The 6,000-nt window shown below is 50.8% G+C and overlaps 1 pseudogene; it reads right to left on the bottom strand.

Moving 5' to 3' along the window:
* Positions 1 to 530: 530 nt before the first annotated feature.
* LOC147118922 (uncharacterized) overlaps positions 531 to 6,000 on the bottom strand; it is a 155,419-nt pseudogene continuing 149,949 nt past the window's right edge.

Below are 6,000 nucleotides of genomic sequence, written 5' to 3'. Positions count from 1 at the left end.
CAGATACTCAAATCACTAAAAGTAGCGACACACGTTAATAAGGCCATTAAAAAAAAAGCACTGGGCTACATTCCTAAAGGAGCCTTCTGTCCCGTGCCTAGGAGCTCTGAACCATGGCAGAGAGCGGCTGGGACACATTTCTCACACGCCTCGAGATTAACCCACACGGAGCCTTTGCTGTCAGTGAAGAGAGACGAGAAAGACTAAAGTGCCATTTGCCCCTCTCAGTGTGGTCCTGAAGGACTGTGTCCAGGCTGAAGTTCTGTTCCCGCCGTACGATCCTCCCCCAGATTGTCCTTTCTGAGCTCCAGCCAGGTGATGCTAAACACTCAGGTGGGAAAGAAGAAAGCCTACAACAATGTGTTTAACACAAAGCTGGTTAATTTGACATCTATCCAGAATATTAAACTCCAGCCCAGTTACAGGAGTTATTAACATCAGCAGAAACAAACACCAACTGTCAGAATGAACATGGTTCAGTCCTGGATGTGATTAACAGCAGCAATAACAGCAGAATCCAACCCCTGCAGTCACTTGTGAACTCGCTGGTGTGTCAGCAGGTTGGATGACTGAGTGAATCTCTTCCCACACACGGAGCAGGTGAATGGCCTGTCCCCAGTGTGAACTCGCTGGTGTGTCAGCAGGTTGGATGAACGAGTGAATCCCTTCCCACACTCAGAGCAGGTGAACGGCCTCTCCCCAGTGTGAACTCGCTGGTGTTTCAGCAGGGTGGATGACTGAGCAAATCCCTTCCCACATACGGAGCAGGTGAACGGCCTCTCCCCAGTGTGAATGCGCTGGTGTGTCAGCAGGGTGGATGACTGAGTGAATCCCTTCCCACACACGGAGCAGGTGAACGGTCTCTCCCCAGCGTGAGTGCGCTGGTGTACAGTGAGTTCAGATGACTGCCTGAACCCAGTCCCGCAGCGAGAGCACCTGAACGGTCTCTCGTCAGTGTGAACACGTTGATGGCACATCAGTTCCCCGGAACTTTTATAGCACTTCCCACAGTTCGAGCATTTAAAGGGTCTCTCATCAGTGTGAGCGCGCTGATGATTCAGCAGGGTGGATGACTGAGTGAATCCCTTCCCACACACAGAGCAGGTGAACACCTCTCCCCATTGTGAACTCTCTGGTGTCTCAGCAGATGCTTTTTGCTTTTAAATCTCTTCTCACAGTCAGAACATTTAAAAGGTCTCTTATCAGTGTGAACAAGTTGGTGTGTCAGCAGGTGGGATGAACGAGTGAAACACGTCCCACACTCGGAGCAGGTGAACGCCTTCTCCCCAGTGTGCACTCGCTGGTGTGTTTGAAGGTCGGATGACTGAATGAATCCCGTCCCACACTCAAAGCAGGTGAACGGCCTCTCTACGGTGTGAACTCGCTGGTGTTTCAGCAGGGTGGCTGACTGAGTGAATCCCTTCCCACACACGGAGCAGGTGAACAGCCTCTCCCCAGTGTGAGTGCGCTGGTGTACAGTGAGTTCAGATGATCGCCTGAACCCAGTCCCGCAGTCAGAGCACCTGAACGGTCTCTCCCCAGTGTGAACACGTTGATGGCATGTCAGTTCCCCGGAACTTTTATAGCACTTCCCGCAGTCCGAGCATTTAAAAGGTCTCTCATCAGTGTGAACTCGCTGGTGACTCAGCAGGTTGGATGACTGAGTGAATCCGTTCCCACACACGGAGCAGGTGAACGGCCTCTCCCCAGTGTGAACATGCTGGTGTCTCAATAGGTGGGATGAATTAGTGAATCCTTTACCACACTTAGAGCAGGTGAATGGCCTCTCCCTGGTATGAATGCGCTTGTGTGTCAATAGGCCAGCGGATCGGCTGAAGCCTCATCCACACACAGAACACGTGTATGGTTTCTCCCCGCTGTGAACGGTGCTTTTTGCTTCCATGTTCAGAGGCCGATGATATTCAGATCCGATGAGTCGAGTGACTCTGTCAGATCTTGACGTGATGTTTGGTTTGAGCTTCCCGTCTGTACATCCTCCCCTTCTAATACCCTGTAAAATTAATTTAAAACAGGGAGCGTTTGAGACAACCCAGAAAAACAAAGGCAGGTTGTGAAATTGAGCTCAATGAATTTGGTCATTTGGGGGGCCAGCACTAGAGAAAAGTGACCATGAAAGCTGCTGGATTGTCATAAAAACCCAACTGGTTCACTAATGTTCCTCAGGGAAGTGAATCCGCCACCTGGTCTGGGCCTACACACGACTGTGGCCTCTATGGGAGGAGAGAGAGAGAGGTGGGAGGGGGATGGGTTGAAGGAAAGGAACTTTATACATCTGCAACTCGACCAGAACTTTGACAGAACCTCCAAAACCCGCAACCTCCACCACCTAGAAGGACAAGGGCAGCTGTTGCATGGGAGCACCATCACCTCCAAGTTCCCCTCCAAGTCACATACCATCCTGACTTGGACATATTCATCGTTGCTGGGTCAAAATCCTGGAACTCCTTACTGAACAACATTGTGGGAGTACCTTCACCACACGGACTGCAGCAGTTCAAGAAAGCGACTCACCACCACCTTCTCAACGGGCAACTGGGGATTGGCAATATTTGCTGCTCTTGCTAGCAACGCCCACACCCCAAGAATGAATTTTAAAAATTTGTATATGTAAACTGGATTAAAAGCCTCTACAGAAATACTTGTTGCTAAAACAATACTCTTTTATATTGTGCGGACAGTGTCTGTTTAACAAGCTAATCTCCCCTAGAATCCACCTCCCTTGACAGTCTCACATTGGAAATTGTTGAGTCCTCCTGGGCTCAGAAGTACTGGGGGTTAAACCCAGCAGCTTCTCCTCCATCTCCACTCCAGCTCAAACTGAAGCAACAAAAAGACCTACACAGGCGGCCAGGGACCTGCCTTCCGTCAGCCTGCAATAAAACTCTTCCCGACAGCCACTGACTAATGGCGGCCGCAGCACCCACAATTCCCCGCACCCCAGAAACCACTCAATCCAACGCGCTGATTTTCCCGCTGAGAGTGCGCATGCTGCCCAGGGCCGCGGGCCATTCTGGGAACCTGGCTCCTGTCCTTTCTCCCGAGTCGGACTCGGTGGAAGCGGCTGAAGAAACCGGGAAGCGGTGGCTCAGAAGGGGGAGGCGCTGCACCCTGGGTTTCCTGGTGCCGGGGCCCTGGCCGCACGTCCGCCGGGCCCGGCCGCTCTGATTCTGATTGAGTTTTTTGATGAGGTAACAGAGAGGGTTGATGAGGGCAATGCGGTTAACGTGGTGTACATGGATTTCCAAAAGGCGTTTGACAAAGTGCCACATAATTGGCTTGCCAGCAAAGTTGAAGCCCATGGAATAAAAGGGACAGTGGCAGCATGGATACGAAATTGGCTAAGTGACAGAGAACAGAGAGTAGTGGTGAACGGTTGTTTTTCGGACTGGAGGATGGTACACAGTGGTGTTCCCCAGGTGTCGGTACTAGGATCACTGCTTTTCTTGATATATATTAAAGACTTGGATGTGGGTGTACAGGGCACAGTTTCAAAATTTGTAGATGACACAAAACTTGGAAGTATAGTGAACAGTGAGGAGGATAGTGATAGACTTCAAAAGGACATAGACAGGCTGGTGGAATGGGTGGACACGTGGGAGATGAAATTTAATGCAGAAAAGTGCGAAGTAATATATTTTGGAAGGAAGAACGAGGAGGGGCAATATAAACTAAAGGGTACTATTCTAAAGTGGGTGCATGAACAGAGAGACCTGGGGGTATGTGTGCACAAATCGTTGAAGGTGGCAGGGCAGGTTGAGAAAGTGGTTAAAAAAGCATACGGGATCCTGGACTTCATAAATAGAGGCAGAGAGAACAAAAGCAAGGAAGAAACATAGAAACATAGAAGATAGGAGCAGGAGTAGGCCATTCGGCCCCTCGAGCCTGCTCCCCCATTCAATGCGATCATGGCTGATCATCCAAATTCAGTACCCTGTCCCTGCTTTTTCCCATATCCCTTGATCCCCTTCGCCTTAAGAAATATGTCTAACTCTTTCTTGAATATATTTAATGAATTGGCCTCAACTGCCTTCTGTGGTAGAGAATTCCACAGGTTCACTGCTCTCTGGGTGAAGAAATTCCTCCTCATCTCAGTCCTAAATGGCTTACCCCTTATCCTTAGACTGTGACCCCTGGTTCTGGACTCCCCCGCCATCGGGAACAGCCTTCCTGCATCTAGTCTGTCTAGTCCTGTTAGAATTTTATAAGTTTCAATGAGATCCCCTCTCATTCTTCTAAACTCTAGCGAATATAAGCCTAATCGACCCAATCTCTCTTCATACGTCATTCCTGCCATCCCAGGTATCAGTCTGGTGAATCTTCACTGCACTCCCTCCATGGCAAGAACATCCTTCCTCAGATAAGGTGACCAAAACTGCACACAATACTCAAGGTGTGGTCCCTCCAAGGCCCTGTACAACTGCAGCAAGACATCCTTGCTCCTGTACTCGAATCCTTTCGCTATGAAGGCCAACATACCATTTGCCTTCTTAACCACCTGCTGCACCTGCATGCTTACCTTCAGTGACTGGTGCACAAGGACACCCACGTCTTTTTGCACTTCCCCTTTTCCCAATCTATTGCCATTCAGATAAGAAGTTATGATGAACCTTTATAAAACACTGGTTCACCCTCAACTGGATTATTGTGTCCAATTCTGGGCACCGCACTTTATGATGGAAGTGAAGACCTTAGAGAGGGTGCAGAAAAAATTTACAAGAACGATTCCAGGGATAAGGGATGAGGGACTTCAGTTACGTGGATAGACTGGAGAAGCTGGGGTTGTTCTCCTTAGAGCAGAAAAGGTTGAGAGGAGATTTGATAGAGGTGTTCAAAATCATGAGGGGTAGATAGAGAGAAACTGTTCCCATTGGTGGAAGGGCCGAGAACCAGAGGACACAGATTTAAGGTGACTGACAGAAGAACCAAAGGCAACATGAGGAAAAACTTTTTTACGCAGCAAGTGGTAGTGTGGCGTTGCCACATTGGGGAAACACTGTGTGTATGTAGATAAACCTGTATAATCCCCTTTTAACTGCTGTATTCCCCTCCCCCCGCAAGACAGTTGCAAGCTGAAAGGAATAAGGCATGTTCAGACTTGCCTGCTGCTGAGAGAAGGAAAACCAATCAGGTTCCAGCAGGTGACCAATCCGTGAGTCATCACAGGCTCGCGGGCTTTACGAATTCAGTACTGTATTGTGAGAGTTGGAGTAAAGGCCTATTTCTTGTAGCTCACTGTGTTGCCTATTTCTTTACGCAGGAGACTGTAGTCTCCCACATTGGTGACCCCGAATGTCGGCGGCCGAAGCCCCCAACTCACATAGCCCTACAGAGGCCAGCAACGACCCGATGGCAACCAGCAGCAGCCCGATGTCGGCCGGCGCCGTGTCCTTGAAGCTCCCCACCTTCTGGGAACACCAAGCACCAGCTTGGTTCGCGCACACAGAGGCCCAATTCACCCTTTGCAGGTACCTCCATGTAGTCTCAACACTAGCAAGCTCCACCGTCGCCAAAGTTCTCGACCTGCTGGGGAACCCATCACAGACCGGCAAGTACTCAACCATTAAGGGCCGCTTGCTGCAGGCTTACGGCCTGTCCGGGGAGGAGAGGGCCCGTAGGCTTCTTTCACTACCAGGCCTCGGCGATTCTACCCCGACCCAGTTGATGAGCTGGATGCTTGCGCTCCTGGGCTCTGAACCACAGTGCTTCTTGTTTCGGGCCCTTTTCCTCAGCCTGCTTCCTCAGCAGGTACAGACTGCCCTCGCGGGGTCCCCGATCACGGACTGCGGACAACTGGCAGCCGCCACGGGCAAAGTCTTCGCCGTCGCCCAACTCGGCTGTGCAGCCGCGAGGCTCCCCGATACCACCGAGCGTGCGCCGCCACGCCAGGCCGCAGAACTATGCTACTACCACGCGCGTTTCGGCCACAAGGCCCAACGCTGCAGAGCACCCTGCTCTTTCGATCAAACCAAGATGGCCACC

Source organism: Somniosus microcephalus, chromosome 4 (genome assembly GCF_052327205.1).
Source record: "Somniosus microcephalus isolate GS21.2 chromosome 4, FLI_Smic_1.0, whole genome shotgun sequence".
In the NCBI taxonomy this organism is placed as follows: domain Eukaryota; kingdom Metazoa; phylum Chordata; class Chondrichthyes; order Squaliformes; family Somniosidae; genus Somniosus; species Somniosus microcephalus.
This window is presented reverse-complemented; position numbering and strand designations above follow the sequence as displayed.